General features: G+C 43.0%; 1 long non-coding RNA gene across 1 annotated transcript; it reads right to left on the bottom strand.

The window, feature by feature from the left end:
* Positions 1–914: 914 nt before the first annotated feature.
* Positions 915–14,582, bottom strand: LOC105003921. Its single transcript, XR_827165.1, has 3 exons — positions 14,338–14,582; positions 13,975–14,069; positions 915–1,074 (listed from the first exon to the last, which is right to left on the bottom strand). It is a non-coding gene; the product is annotated as an uncharacterized LOC105003921 (long non-coding RNA).
* Positions 14,583–17,165: the final 2,583 nt, after the last annotated feature.

Below are 17,165 nucleotides of genomic sequence, written 5' to 3' on the forward strand. Positions count from 1 at the left end.
CTTCCGACAGAAACACTGGCACTGCTTGGGGGCTGAAATAGGAAAGAAGACTGGGAACCAGAAACAGCTTAAAAGCTGCAGCAAAAAACAGAGATTTTAGACTGATTCCAAGGAAAAGGAAATGAAAATAAGGAAACAGTTTCCATTTCCATGGCATCAAAGAATTAAAACAATTAGTAACTGATTTAACAAAAGAAGTGCAAGAATTGTACACCAAAACTACAAAATACTGAAAGAAATTAAAAATGATCTAAATGATTGGCAAGACATCATACTCACGAATCAAAACGTTTAATATTGTCAAGACGGCATTACTCTGAATTGCCTTACAGATCTAATGAAATTCCTATCAAAAAATCAGCATCCGTTTTTGCAGAAACTGGTGAGGCGATCTTAACATTCATATGGAAATACAAGGGACTTAGAATAGCCAAAACAATCTTGAAAAAGAAGAACAAAGCTGGAGGAATCATGCTTCCTAATTTCAAAACCTAGTCAAAAACTACACTAATGAAAATAGTGTGGTAATGGCATACAGATAGACACATGGCTCAATGGACTAGAACTGAGTGTCCAGAAATAAACCTTCTCATTTTTGGCTAACTGATTTTCAGCAAGGGTGCCAAGACTGTTTGATGGAGAAAAAATAGTCTTTTCAACAAATGGTGCTCAGACAACTGGATATCCATATATAAATGAATGAATTTGGACTCTGATCTCACACCCTAGTATGCAAAAAATTAACTCACAATGTGTAACAGGCCTAAATATAAGACCCAAAACAGTGACACTCTTAGAGGAAAGCATAGGAGTAATCTTTCTGTCTTAGATATGACACCAGAAGCACAAATGATGCAAGAAAAAAAAAAGTAAATCAGACTTCAGCAAAATTTTTAAATTTTGTGCTTTAAAGAACACTACCAAGAAAGTGAAAAGGCACCCTCCATGTATGTCTTGGCAGAGATGGCGCTTGCAGTCCTTGTTCCCATAGTGTTTGGAGTAGAAGGAAAGGGGTAAGACTCTGGTCCCCTCAGCATCACGTCTTTGGTACTGGCGGCTTCTGGTCTACTGGTTCTGTTCTCAGGTATCAGAAAAGAAGCAGGAAAAAGAAAAATTAGTAAATAAATGTAAGTGAAAAGACAACCCACAAAATATTTGCAAATCATTTATCTGATAAGGGATTTGTGTTTAGGATATATAATCTAACAACTCAACAATAAAGAGAAAAATAACTCACTGAAAAATTGGCAAAAGACTTGGATAGCGGGGACTCGGGGAGGAGCTACGCGCGTGGGGGTGAACGCCCGCTCTACGTGCTCGCTGCGCGCGAGCCCGGAAAAAAAAAAAAAAGACTTGGATAGCTATTTTTCCAAAGAAGATGTACGAATGGCCAATAAGATGAAAAGATGTTCCACATTATTACTCATTAGAAAAATGCAAATGAAAACCACAGTGAAATTGCTAAAAGGTACAGAGTTTCTTTGAAGGATGACAAAAATGTTTCAAAGCTGATTATGGTGATGGTTACGCAACTGTGAATGTACTAAAACCCACTGAATTGTGCACTTTAAATGGGTGAATTATAGGCAGGTGAATTATAAGCCAATAAAACTGTTACCAAACACCCACAATGAGATGCCACTTTCTACCTCCCAGGATGGCTAAAAGAGAAAAAATAGTAATAAATGATGACTAATAAGTAGAAAAATGGCAACCCTCATACTGGCTGGTAGGATTGTGAAATGATGCAGTCATTTTGAAAGCTCTTCAAAATGTTAAACAATGTTAAACATGACCAGCAATTCCCCTCTTCGGTATATGCTCAAGAGAAATGAAAACATACTTCCACACAAAAACTTGTACATCAATATTCACAGAAGCTCTAATCACAATAGCTAAAAAGTGGAAACAGCCTAATTGTGCATGAACTGATGAATGAATAAACAATATGTGGTAAATCCACACAGAGGAATAATATTTAACCATGAAAAGAAAGGAAGTAATGATACATGCTGCAACATGGATGAATCTTGAAACCATCATACAAAGTAAAAGACGTCAGACATAAAAGACCACGTACTGAGTGATTACATTTATAGGAAATGTCCTGAATAAGCAAATCCATAGAGACAGAAAGTAGATGAGTGGTTTTCAGGGGCTGGAGGAAGGGGGAAATAGTGAGTGACTGCTAAGGCACACAGGGTTTCTTTTGGAGTGACAAAAATACCCTAAAATTAGATAGTGATGGTTGTACAACTCGGTGAATATTCTGAAAACCACTGAATTGCACACTGTTTTAAAATATTTATTTATTTGGCTATGCCGAATCTTAGTTGCAGCATGCAAACTCTTAGTGGCAGCATGTGGGATCTAGTTTCCTGACCTGGGATTGAACCTGGGCCCCCAGCACTGGGAGCGTGGAGTCTTAGCCACTGGCCACCAGGGAAGTCCCTGAATTGCATACTTTAAAAGGGCAAATTTTATGTGAATTATATATCAACAAACCTATTATTGAAGTTTTTTTTTAATCATTAATATAGTAATGTGATACCATGAATCAGAATAGAATTTAAAAGTCAAATAGTGCACAGGACTCTCATGAAAATATAGGCTATGACTCTGTATATTATAGAATAAGCATCTGAAAATACGGTTAATTTGCACAAGTAAGCCAAAGATAACAGTGTATATAGTAGAAAAGGATGATGAGTGTATGAAATTGGTTATTTCTGGGCTAGCAAGTTACTTATCTCTATTCTCAGTGTATTGTTTATGAACTTGTTCATATCTGAGCATAAAGCCACCCTTTATTTTTTTATTGTCATTTTCAAACAAATGTGACCTCTCTAGTAAAGAAATAATACTTCTTTTCTAGAAGAAGAACTTTTCAAATGGAAGAATTTTGCTTCTAAAGGCAGACAGAAAATATCAGAACTATGGCAACATTGTTTCTATAGCAATGAAATCTACCTTTCTTTAGCCAAACAAGGCTATAAATCATTCTATTGCCAACTAGATAGCAATCCAAACCTGAAGCTAATGACACATTTCATGCTTGAAGAGAAAGTAAACAAAAGTCCTTTATTGTGTCTTTGTTGTGTTCAACTGCTAAGTTGTGTCTGACTTTTTTCAGCCCCACAGACTGTAGCACGCCAGGCTGCTCTGTCCTTCATCTCCTGGAGTTTGCTTAAACTCATGTCCACTGAGTCTATGATGCCATTAATATCCAACCATCTCATCCTCTGCCTCCCCCTTCTCCTTTGCTTTCAATTTTCCCCAGCATCAGAGTCTTTTCCGATGAGTCAGCTCTTTGCATCAGGCGGCCAAAGAATTGGAGCTACAGCTTCAGCAACAGTGCTTCCAATGAATATTCAGGGTTGATTTCCTTCAGGATGGACTGGTTTGATCTCCTTGCTGTCCAAGGGATTCTCAAGAGTCTTCTCCAGCACCGTAGTTCAGAAGTATCAATTCTTTGGTGCTCAGCCTTCTTTATGGTCCAACTCTCACATCCTTACATGACTACTGGAAAGACCACAGCCTTGACTATACAGATCTTTGTTGGCAAAGTGATGTCTCTGCTTCTTAATACTCTGTCTAGGTTTGTCATAGCTTTTCTTCCAAGGAGCAAACATCTTTTAATTTCATGGCTGCAGTCATTACCTGCAGTGGTTTGGGAGCCCAAGAAAATATAGTCTGTTGCTGCTTCTGCTGCTGCTAAGTCACTTCAGTCGTGTCTGACTCTGTGCGACCCCATAGATGGCAGCCCACCAGGCTCCCCCATCCCGGGGATTCTCCAGGCAAGAACACTGGAGTGGATTGCCATTTCCTTCTCCAATGCATGAAACTGAAAAGTCAAAGTGAAGTCATTCAGTCGTGTCCGACTCTTAGCGACCTCATGGACTGCAGCCTACCAGGCTCCTCCGTCCATGGGATTTTCCAGGCAAGAGTACTGGAGTGGGGTGCCATTGCCTTCTCCAAAATACAGTCTAGGCTGTTGCAAAAACTCAACAGCATATGATGTGAAAGAACAATTACTGTCATCTGTGCATCCTGGAAGCTATTTCCCATCACAAAGGAAGGAAACGGCTGGTGTGCTATGTACAAATCAGCCTTTGACGTATATTTGCTACATATATGAGGGGAAAATGCTCCATGACATTTAATTCTATTTATCACTCCAGATGCATGCTATGGGAAAAGAAACTTTTCATCTATAATACTTATCTTGTGAGAAAATACACGGTGGAGTCGGTACTGATGGAAACCTGGCCGCATGTTTAGCAAAGAAAGGTGTGAGGGTAGGAACAAACGGTTGCACTTGAAGGCCAATCTTCTGCTTCATTCCCAGAGAACAATCAGCAGACAACATGCACCCTGACCCTGAATCAGGGATAAAGGGAGGAGTGAAGATTGCAAATATGAGCAGGTCACACCATTGAGTGAATGTCTTCTTAGTGAGGAGGAACAAGATTCTGCTTTTCTAAATGGAGGCATGTTGTCTGTTGAAGGAAGGCCCTCCCACACATTTTTTTAAAATAAAGGAAGGGATTTATAGTATTTCTTCCCGACGACGCTCATAATGCCTGCAGAGATATTTCTCTGTTTTCAAGTGGATTATCTCAGCTCTGTGTTCACATTCTTGCAAGGCCTGAACCTGCCACTTCAAGATGCATATAGCAACAAGTTTTAAAAGTTAAGAATAAACCAGCAGAATTTCTTAAGAAGATCCAAACAAGCTGTATGAATTATTTATTGCCACATAACAAATCACTCCAAAGCTTAGCAGTTTAAAACAATAAGCATTTATGATCTCATAGTTGCTGTGGGGCAAGAACTTGGGAGCAGGTTAGCTGGGCGACTCTGACTCAGGATTGCTCATGAGGTAGTGGTCAAGTTTTTCACTGGAGTAGTAGTCTCAAGGCTTGACTGGGGAAGTATCCATTTCTAAGCTCACTTGGGTGGCTGTTGGCAGGACTCAGTCATCCCTGGCTGTGGAGTGGAGATGGCAGTTCATTCACTGCCACGTGTTCCCTGCCACAACCTGCCCCCTCCCCTCCGCAGGGCATCTCACAACAAGGTGGCTGAGAGAAGGCCAACAAGACAGAAGCCAGAGTGTTTTTGTGACCTAATCTCAGAAGTGACATCCATCCCTTCTGCCCTAATCGCTTTGTAAGAAATGTGTCAGGGGACTTCCCTGGTGGTCTGGTGGTCCACGGGACTTTGAGCTTCCACTTCTGGGGGGCACAGGTTCAGTCCCTGGTCGGGGAACTAAAGATTCCACGTGTCATGTGTGCATACGTGAGTGCTAAGTGGCTTCAGTCAGGTCCAATTCTTTGTGACCTCATGAACTGTAGCCCATCAGGCTCCTCTGTCCATGGGATTCTCCAGGCAAGAGAATACTGGAGAATCCCATGGACAGAGGAGCCTGATGGACTACGGTCCATGGGGTCACAAAAGAGTTGGATGCTGAGGGACTAACACTTCACTTCATGGAGACCAAAAGAGGTTTGAATTAGGGTAGTGAGTCTTTTCTTGATCTGCTCTACCAGGTATGAGAGACTGTTGTTTGCCCTCCAATATCTATTTCCCTCTTTGTCCTTAGTAACAAAATTCCTATTTATTAACTGGGCACATGGCTACCTGGAGTAAGGACAACAGTGATCTGTTTTCCTGCAGTTAGATGTGGTCATGTGACTGTTCTGGTCAATGAAGTATAAGCAGTAGTTGGTACAAGCAAAGTAAAGAGTTGGTGTGAGCAATTTTGAGGAAGCAGCCCTATGGGAAAGCAGTGTACCCTTCTATAGGCTTTTGTGTTGGCTAGAACATGCATGTAATGACTGAAACTCCAGCAGCCAAACTGAACCATGAGGTCACCTTGAGAGTAGAATTCATGAACGATGAAACATGAAAGAAGGACACTCTGAGAGTCCACACCAATCCTGGGATGACTATCTTTGGATTTTGTATGTATGGAAGAGAAATAAATTTGCCTTTTTGTTGGAGTCATGCCTACTTTTTCCTGTTACTCCTAACTGATAATGTGACTTGTATGTTCATGTCCAGATCCTAAACATGTACAATTCACATTTAGTCCTGCTATGACCTGAGCCGCAGTTCAGGTCATAGCACTGAATTGCACAACGTCTCTTAAGTACAGGGCAAAAAGCTTTAGCAAACGTTGCCAGGTTCCCGGTGGTAACAGGTGAGGACCTAGGATGGCTGTGTCTTGACTGGCTGTGTCTAGATTATGGGGGTAATTTATAGCGAGCTTGATGCACCTGTTGAACTGCAGAAGCAGAGCCAGGTTAGGACAGGAACTAGACTTTTTTTTCAAATTGTGTCTTCTCATTCATTTCTTTTCCTTTTGACATGTACACACTGCTTTATTTATTTTTGGCTGTGCTGAGTCTTCCTTGCTGCCCACAAGCTTTCTCAGGTTGTGGAGAGTGGGGACTATTCTTTAGCTGCAGTGCACCAGCTTCTCATTGCTGTGGTTCTCTTGTTGCGGAGCACAGGCTCTCGCCACACGGGCTTCAGTAGTTGTGGCACACAGGCTCAGTTGCTCTGTGTGGCATGTGGGATCTTTCCGGGCCAGGAATCAAACCCATGTCCTTTGCTTTGGCAGGCTGATTCTTATCCACTGGACCACCAGGGAAGCCCAGGGCAAGGACTAATGTTTGGGGTTCTCTTCAGGTCACTGAACGAGCGGGAGACTGTTGGACCCTGAGCACTCCTGCCGTCTGCCACGGGTGCTGCCTGAGTCCAAAGGCCTGACAGGTTTACGATCTGTAGGTCAAGTGTCCGTCTGACTCAGATATGCAGAGCCAGCAAAGACCTTTAAGAACAGGGAGTGGGAGCTGCCGGGGACAAGGAAGTACAGATAAAAGCAAATCTGTCTTCTGAAAATAGGCAGGGAAAAGACACAAACAAAAAACCCGTATCAAGCACCAACGTGGACAGTGTTTGTGTTGTGTGGGTCAATGCCAAACAGAGGCCCCTGGGAAACAAAGGCCATGTCTGTTTTCCTTTCACGGCCTCTGCTCCGCGGTATCAATGACCTTCTCTAGTGAAACCCACACCCAGGCTTATGCCAGGGCTATGCTTAGCTCCCACTCTCCTTTTCATGGCATACCAAGAAATAACTTGCCTCAGGGCATGTGTATAGGGTGTTTCTGGGGCATTTTGTGCCAAGGACAGCAGTGGAGACTCCAAGATGCCCACCAGTTTCTTAGGCTCAAAGTATCCCTATTGTAAAATGCAAGTCCTGCCTTGTGGGAAAAGCAGGAATTCACCTTAAGGAACAGGAAAGTTTCAGCAGTTTTATAACCTGCCATCAAAATTCCGGATTGTGCACATTTTTTGGAATGCTTCTGAACTAAGCAACTTTACTTTGATAAACTTACTCCACTATCTTCAGACTGTTCTATCCGGGTATACACTGGTTCAAGAATGCCTGTAGATAAAAATACATTCCCAGTGCCAATTATTTTAAAATATATTCCCCCAAACAGGCAGAGACACTTTCACTGGTCCAGAAGGAGTCAGTGTGGGAGGCTCAGTGTGGATTGCAAAGTGTTTGGGTCTTCAAGTCAGGCAGATCTTCTTTGAGATCAAGACTCTCATGATGGAGTCCAAAGATATGATCCATAGTTATGGAACAAAAAATGAAGAAGGAGTACACACATTACTTAATTACAAAGATGATCAGCTGAGGAGTTATAAATATTGATAAAACCTTAGCGGGTTGCTGTATAACACAGGGAACTCTGCCCGGTGCTCTGTGATGACCTAGAGGAGTGAGATGAGGGGTGAGGGAGGGCCAAGAGGGAAGTGATATACATGTACTTATGGGCTGATACATGTTGCTATATGGCAGAAACCAGCACAACATTGTAAAGCAATTATCCTCAAATTAAAAATAAATTTAAAAATAAACGAATAAGAACTTGCACTCCTAAAAAGAAACTGTAGCAGGAAGCAACTGGGGAGATGAAAAGGAAATGTTAGTGCACTAAATCCTTCTCTGTCACAACAGGAGGTCAATTAATAAACCAAGAAATGATGGTATACATGCATTGTTGGTGGGAATGTAAATTGGTGCAGCTGCTATGGAAAGCAGTATGAAGGTTCCCTAAAAAACTGAAAATTGAGGGACTTCCTTGGTGGTCCAGTGGTTAAGAGCCTATGTTTCCAATGCAGGGGGTGCCTGTTAGATCCCTGGTCAGGGCTAAGATCCCACATGCCTAGTGGCCAAAAAACCAAAACATAAAACAGAAACAGTATTGTGACAAATTCACTAAACACCTTAAAAATGGTCCACATTAAAACAAAAATCTTTAAAAAACTAAACACTGAGTTACATGAAAGTGAAAGTGAAGTCGCTCGGTTGTGTCCGACTCTTTGCGACCCCGTGGACTGTAGCCCACCAGGCTCCTCCGTCCATGGGATTCTCCAGGCAAGTACACCAAAGTGGGTTGCCATTTCCTTCTCCAGGGTATCTTCCCGACCCAGGGATCGAACCCAGGTCTTCCGCATTGCAGGCAGACGCTTTAACCTCTGAGCCACCAGGGAAGTCCAAAACTAAAAGTTAAAAATTGAGTTACATACGATCCTGCAATTCCACTTCTGGACATATATCCAGAGAAAACTCTAATTCAAAAAGTTGCATGCACTTTTTACAACAGCATTTTTTTTTATAGCAGCACTATTTACAACAGCCAAGACATGGAAGTAACCTAAACATCCATTAACATGAATGGATGGATAAAGAAGATGTGGTATATATATGGTTGGGTGGAATATTACTCAGCCATAAAAAAGAATTAAATCATGTCATTTGCAACAATGTGGATGGATCTAGAGATGATCATACTAAATGAAGTAAGTCAGAGAAAGACAAATACATGACATCACTTATATGTGAAATCTAACATATGATACAAATTAACTTATTTACAAATCAGAAACAGACTCATGGCATAGAAAACAAATTTATGGTTACCAAAGGGAAAGTGGGGAGATAAATCAGGAGTTTGGGATTGGCAGATGCATGCTACTGTGTATAAAATAAACAATAAGATCCTACTGTTATAGCACATGAAACTATATTCAGTGTCTTGTAATAAACTATAATAGAAAATAATTTTTTAAAAAGAAATGCTGGTATTTTTTGACAAAAATGTATGATATGCTATGATGCACTGTTCTAGGTATTTTATATTCAAATAATATAAAAAATATTTTATACAGATATAAAATATTAAATAAAAAAAATCACTGTCTTCATTATTCTATACTAATAAGTCTGTTGGTTAAAGACAGCAACACTACCAAAAGAGACAGCAAAAGTCTGAAAAGAGTTGCTTTGAGGAGTGGATTTACGATATGCATGTACACACACATTCTTGGATATAAAATTTTTTAAATTATCAACAAAATATTCTACTACCTACTAGCTATGTATTCTTGAATAGATTAAACCCCCCAGGTCTCTGTTCTTTTTGTCCAGAAATTGGGAATAATGATGATTTAATTACAGGAATACCTAATATAAAGCAGCCAGGAAAATGTCAGTCCACTTCCCTCTGTCTCCCATGTAATATTTTGTAGCTCAAGGTCTTCAGGCTGAGAAGTGACATCCATTCTTGGGTCTGGCTGGCCTGAGAAAGCCGCATGAGTTTTCTCTGCCTGCGTCTGCCCATCTGACATAAAGCTTCTCATCTTCAGTTTCTCCATGCACTACAAGAGCAGGCTGTCCGTTGGTGAAAACTGAGCATCTCAAAAGAACACTGGCCACGTATTAACATGCTTTTCGCTTGAATGATGCTATGCAGTCATTGATGTCATGTTTACTGCTCACTTAGGGACCGCTTGGGAAAATCTGTTGTCCTGACTGTATTATTGCCTCAGAACTTTCATAGTTGGGCCTCATGATGTAAGGGAGAGAACAATTGTGAATTCAAGAGAGGGAGAGAGAGAGATCACTGTCTGGGATCAGGAAGTAATTAGTAGAAAAGCACTAAAGATGTCAGCACAACAGAGCAAGGGGGATCGCTGACGTCTAACCTGCCTGGAACGTGATCCTCTGTGTGTCTACACATGTACACAGACGGCTGTGCCTGCAGGTAGCTTCTGTGATGTGTGAGTGGGTAGGGCGGGGCAGGGGAGGGGGAGAGGAGATTAAGGGTAGGGTGCATGCTCAGTCACTCGGCTGTGTCCAACTTTTTGCAACCCCTAGACTCTAGCCTGACAGGCTCCTCTGGCCATGGAATTTTCCAGGCAAGAATACTGGAGTGGGTTTCCATTTCCTACTCGACGGGATCTTCCCAATTCAGGGATCAAACCCATGTTTCTTGCATCTTTGGCATTAGCAGGCAGATTCTTTAACCACTGTGCCACCTAGGAAGCCCTCAGGGATAGGGTACAGGTAGTGATGTTCTGGTAAAGAACACCAGTCCTGGAGAGAAGAGCCCTGATTTGTAATGGTTGTTAATTTCACTGGTGTAACTGCTCCCAGTGGGGCCAGTTTCAGGCTACCAAGTTGAAGTCATTGAATGCAGAGTTGAGAAGAGAAGCGCAGAGAAGCGCAGTGTCAGCTCTGCTAGTCAGTACTAGCAGTTCCAGCACATTGCTGGCTGCAGGTTTCCAGAACAATCTCTTTCAGAAACAAAAAAAGCTCCTTGCACTCATCTGCTTCTAAACTTGTGGATATTGCTTTGCCTTTTATTACCAAATCCAATCTGTACATCCCAAACAGAATTGTTCATTCAACCCTTGTTGATTATTTAATCCTTTGTAAAGTTCATGGCTCATCACAACTCACAGAAATTCTGGAACCGGAGTTTTGCTTGGTTGGGTTTTTTTCTCCAAAATCTAACACAATGGTTGGCAAGAGCATTTGTTTATTCAGAAATCAGCCAACAGGATGCTACAGGTCTGTGAGTTCACCTAAAGATTTGGCGAACTTCCACAGGTCAAGGAAAGCTCTGAGCAGGCAAGAGGGGGCTCCCTGACTTCAGGTGCCCCCACAGTTACAATTCTTTGGAAATTAGGAGGCTATCTGGTTTTTGGCACGTGTATGAACCTCTTCCTCATCCCACAGGAAACACTCTCTCATTAGTCTCTAGGGAAACGTCCCTTTGAAACTCTGCCCCACCTCCTTCCTCCCTGAAATCTGTATCTGGGAGCCAGACAGCACTAGATCCAAGCCCTATGGAGCCCAAATGTTTATATACTTGGGGCCCTTCTTTAAGGAAAAGAATATAAAGTTACAACTATAAAGCTACTGAGGTCAAGGCCTTTATAGAATGAGCCCGTACAAATGAGGGTCTCTTGCAGAAGCATCCCTAACTTCCAGTAAATATGTCCCTGGAGCCAGACTACCCTCAGAAGGAAATTGGATGTTTGCCTGGTATGGGTGAGGGGTGGAATGCCCTGCATTTTTCCCTTTTGGTTGAAGAGGAAGCTCCAGGCCCCTGTTTCTGCTTAAAACTCTGCCTTCGAGCCTGACACTGGAAGACACTATCCAACTTATTAGGAAACCATTTTATTCTGCATCACTCATGCTGGATCACATGGCTTCTTCCCACTGCTTGATACAGAATACCCCCATTATGCTTGTAACAGGCAGAGATCAGCCCCACTAGTCCAAGGAAATTTCTTCTCTCCCCGGTGGCTCAGATGGTAAAGAACCTGCCTGAAATGCAGGAGACCCAAGTTCGATCCTTGGGTCTGGAAGATCCCCTGGAGAAGAAAATGGCAACCCACTCCAGTATTCTTGCCTGGAAAATCCCATGGACAAAGGAGCCTAGTGGGCTACAGTCCATAGGGTGGCAAAGAGTTAGACACAACTGAGCAACTTCACTTCCACTTTTCTTTCTGTCAACCTCTGGCAAAGTCTAACTTCAGGATCATTGTGGATGAGAAGGGACCTCTAGTGGTCAATCTCAAAGGTCACATCGCTGCTCCCTTCTACCTGTTCTCTGAAAGGTGTTCTGAACCGTCAGCTCTGGGTTGCCAGTCTAAGAAGTGGAGGGAGGAAAATACAAGATGCAGTTCAGTTTAGTTCAGTTGCTCAGTCGTGTCTGACTCTTTGCAACCCCATGGACTGCAGCACACCAGGCCTCCCTGTCCATCACCAACTCCCAGAACTTGCTCAAACTCATGTTCATTGAGTGGGTGATGCCATCCAATCATCTCATCCTCTGTCGTCCTGTTTTCCTCCTGCCTTCAATCTTTCCCAGCATCAGGGTCTTTTCTAATGAGTCAGTTCTTCGCATCAGGTGGCCAAAGTATTGGAGTTTCAGCTTCAGCATCAGTTCTTCCAATGAATATTCAGGACTGATTTTCTTTAGGATGGACTGGTTTGATCTCCTTGCTGTCCAAGGGACTCTCAAGAGTCTTTTCCAACACCACAGTTCAAAAGCATCAGTTCTTTGGCACTTAGCTTTCTTTATGGATACATGATAGATGAGAGGAATTGGGGTTCTTTGGTAGCTCAGAAGTGAAGAATCTGCCTGCCAATGCAGGAGACGTGAGTTTGATCCCTGGGTGGGGAAGATCCCCTGGAAGAAGGAAATGGCACCCCACTTCCAGTATTCTTGCCTGGGAAATCCCATGGATAGAGGAGCTACAGTCTAAGGGGTCGCAAAGAGTCAGACACAACTTAGCGACTAAATAACAACAACAAGAGGAATTTGGGGTTTTGATATAGGTAGGTTGTGGAGGATGGGATGGCTGTGCCACTGCATGGCACATAGAAGATGTAGTGGAAGGACTTCCCTGGTGGTCCAGTGGCTAAGACTCTGCTTCCACTGCAGAGGGTTTGGGTTGGTTGAGAAACTAAGATCTTGCATGCTATGGCCAAAAAAAGAAGATGTAGTGGATATTTTTTCTGTATACGTGTACACGTAATCTACCCATCTCCTAGAATATTTGGACCCAGTGCTGTGCCAGGGAATGAAGGGAGGGCAGGGGCTGAAGGGACGTAGGGCAAACAGAAATGCAATTTCAGCCCAAAGTCATAGATGTTGTGCATTTTGAAAGCAGAACATAGTCCTATGAAAGAGCACAGTTTAATATTTTATTAAAATCATGACTCTTGAGAAGCTAATTGAAAGAGCAGAGACTGCTTGTCTGCAGAGATCATGCACTCTTAACTGCTCTTAGTCTCTAAATAGGCATAACAGGAGAAGCCCTGGCAGTGTTGGCAGGAGGTATCTGGTGAAGTACTATCTTTAGAGGTGCAGCAGTACCTCTCATGGGATGGAGATCTCTTCTGACTCTGAGGTTCCTTACTGGAAACCCATTTGCCTATAAATACAAGCCACATTTCCCAATACATTCTTTTTCAGTAATAAAGTTGATATTTTGGTAAATAAATAAATAAAAGCAGAGACTATCTCCCCAGAAAAATACCCACATGCACTTTCACACACACACGTTTTTGCCTAAAATTCAGGGACTTAACAAGCACTCTAAAACTCATCCCTAGTGGGTCAAGAAGCCAAGTTGGGAATTCCCTGGTGGTCCAGTGGTCCACTCTGCACTTTCACTGCTGAGTCTGGGGTTCCATCCCTGGTCAGGAAATTAAGATCCCATAAGCCACGCAACACAGCCAAAAAACACCCCAAACAAAACAAAAAAGCAAAGAAGCAGTGTAAAGAAACTCTGAAGCAAGACACTGGGAAAAGGAACCTTGTGGCAGCGAGGAATCCTGAGTGGATTCTAACCCCGTGTCACTTTGGACAAGTCGCTTTATGTCTCTGAACTTCAGTTCCTCACCTATTAAAAAACAGGAGGATTAGCCAGAAATCGAGTTGCCCAATTAAAGACAGAATACCTAATTAAATCTGAATTTCAGATACACATGATTTTTTTTTAGTGTAAGCATATTCCAAACATTGGCTTTGTCATAAATTAACAGATGTCAATTGCACAAGACATACTTATACTAAAAAATTATTTGTTACTTACCTGAAATTCAAATGCAGTAGCTGTCTTGGATCTTTATTTGCTAAATGTGGCAACCCAGGCAGCCTTTCAGGTCTTAATTTAAGGTCTAAGATTCTCTGTGGTGAAGGAATGTAATAAAGGATGAGAAGTTAGAGGATCACTAATCACTGTTTAGAAGCTGGAAATTCTGAAGTTCCATGACCCGTTTTAAGCAGTTTGGTAAATACTGTGTCGAATTCTGGATGAAAAAGCACCACGTTGGGTCCCTGAGTGGCTCAAAGAACCACTCTATCATTGCAAGGCTGTGACGACTAGATTTCTCATTTTTCTGTTACATTAAAGCCCTCAGTGGTATTCGCAGCGACCTGGCCTGACCCTGCTGACCTGTGACCCTCCTGCCATTTGCTGAGCTGCTGCCTCTGTTGCATCAAGCTTGGTGACAGCAGATGCGGATGCAGCTCGAAGGCCTTTGGGGATGGGATGGTCAGCACCCAGCTGTGCTGCACCTCATCTTCCCTCCTGGTTGTTTTCCTCCCTGTTCTCCATCCCCACATGACAGGAAGTACTGAGAGGTCTGTGCCCCGGCAGGGTCAGTTTCCCCCAGGGCAGCCCTGTGTACACATTCTCTTCTGGGCCAGAGCACTCAATTCATCTCCAAGTGAGCACCCTGCCCGTTTTTCCCCTTCTCCTCCCCTCCTTCCTTGCTCCTTCCTCCCATCTTTTCTTCCTTCCCTCCTTCCTTCTTTAACTACTGTTTCTTTTTTTCCTTTAAAAAAAATTTTTTTTAATTTTTAATTGGAGGATAACGACTTACAATATTGAGACAGTTTCTGCCATGCATCAACACGAATTAGCCATAGGTACGCATATGTCCCCTCCCTCTTGAACCTCCCTCCCACTACTTTTTTTTTTTTTTTTACTTTTTGGTCACGCTGTATGGCATGTAGAATCTTAGTTCCCCAACCAGGGATTGAACCCACATCCCTTGCACTGGGAGCATGGAGTCTTAGCCACAGGACCACCAGGGAATTCACACTACTGTTTCTTGAGTACCCACCAAGCACTAAGCACTGTTGCTGCTGCTGCTGCTGCTGCTAAGTTGCTTCAGTCGTGTCCGACTCTGTGCGACCCCATAGACGGCAGCCCACCAGGCTCCCCCGTCCCTGGGATTCTCCAGGCAAGAACACTGGAGTGGGTTGCCGTTTCTTTCTCCAATGCATGAAAGTAAAAAGTGAAAGTGAAGTCGCTCTGTCGTGCATGACTCTCAGCAACCCCATGGACTGCAGCCTTCCAGGCTCCTCCGTCCTTGGGATTTTCCAGGCAAAAGTACTGGAGTGGGGTGCCATTGCCTTCTCCACTAAGCACTGTACTAGGCACTTATCCTGAGCTAAGGCACTCCACCTTCATCACCGTCATCGATGCTTAGTCTCAAAGGCCATGGTTCTCAAAATGAGACCCCTGAACCGCGGTGTCAGTCACCCTGGAGCTTGTTAAGTATGAGATTCCTGATGAAGGAAAGGTGGCCGGAGACTCCCCAGGTGCTTTTCAGAGCTCACTTAGCTTAGACCCCCATGGCTGCCCGATCTTGGACACCCTCCTCTGCCCGGAGTACGGAAGTCTGATGTGGAGTGAGTTGTTTCTACTCCTGGAAATTTCCACATTCGAGGTTGCCTGTCTTTTCTCCCTCTGGGCCTGAGCTACTTGCAGAGGACATGGAATACTGGACTCTGTTAATAGTCCAACCAGCTGAACTACTTAGGCTTAATGGTTAACTATTAAGCTTAACTTCTAAGGGCTGAATGATTTCTTCTTGCTTGTCAGTCCTAGGAAAGAAAGAGGAATGTTCCAGGGACAATGTACATGGTCCTGGGCAAATTATATCACTTCTTTGACTCTCCAGAAGGGGTGCCATGATACCATTTTTTAATCTGAAAAAGCACCCTAACTGGTTTCTGACCATAGTTACCTTTCCCCTCTAGAATGGAAGAGCCTAGAAGATCAGGAGCTTCTTTGTATCATCCAGGGTACCATCTAATGCTGTGCAGTTAAGGGGGTACCATTCATTTTATAGACATCATTGATTTGTAGTTATTAAAACAGTTCTCACAGTGGCAGTTGAGTGACTTGAAAGCCAAGTCTTACTAAATCATAACAAAGAAACCCATCTTGGTTTGGATGGGACAGGCATCCCCAAGGCTTAGAGTACTCAGCATATAGTGGACACTCAGTAAAGTCTGCAAAATACTTTCCTTCAACATTTCAGTTATGAAACTCTGAGGGACTTCCCTGGTGGTCCAGTGGTTAAGACTCTGCCTTCCACTGCAGGGGATGTGGGTTCAATGCCTGGTTGGGGAACTAGGATCCCACATGCCACAGGGCAACTAAGCCCACGAGCACACACACAAATAAATATTGAGAAAAAAGAAAATGTTAAACATACAGAAGAGTTGAAAGGAAGAATAGTACAATGAAGATCTATATACCCCAACCTGGACTCTAGATTCAATAAATGTTAACATTTTGCTGTATTTGTTGTGTGTGTGTGTCTTTATTTATTTTTGCTGAATCATTTGAAAATTAGCTGCAGTCATCATGACACTTAACTCATAAATATTTCAGCAGACATCTCTTAAGAATGAGGACAGTCTCCTATATAACCACCATAGCATTATCACATCCAAGAGTAAATTAACCATTATTTCCCAATGTCATCTAATACCCAGTTCTAGAGGTTAATGTTATTACCTTTCTCACATCCCTTTGGCCTGCCTAGAGGTCACCTGCAAACAGTTCCCATATGGCCAGTGACTTTCTGTCTGCCTGGACATTCACAACCAGACCAGGAGAATGCACTGTACCTTTACAGAGTGGGTTGGAAGCGCTGGAGAGCCAACACCAAGAATGCCGCTTAACCAATGATGGAGTAAAGTTGGTGGATAAATACTCAAGCTTCCTCTCCTTCAGTTCAGCTCAGTTCAGTCGCTCAGTCGTGTCCGACTCTTTGCAACCCATGAATTACAGCACGCCAGGTCTCCCTGTCCATCACCAACTCCCAGAATTCACCCAAACTCACGTCCATCGAGTCAGTGATACCATCCAGCCATCTCATCCTCTGTCGTCCCCTTCTCCTCCTGCCCCCAATCCCTCCCAGCATCAGGGTCTTTTCCAATGACTCAACTCTTCGCATGAGGTGGCCAAAGTATTGGAGTTTC

Source organism: Bison bison, unplaced genomic scaffold, assembly GCF_000754665.1.
Source record: "Bison bison bison isolate TAMUID 2011002044 unplaced genomic scaffold, Bison_UMD1.0 scf7180017864472, whole genome shotgun sequence".
Taxonomy (NCBI): domain Eukaryota; kingdom Metazoa; phylum Chordata; class Mammalia; order Artiodactyla; family Bovidae; genus Bison; species Bison bison.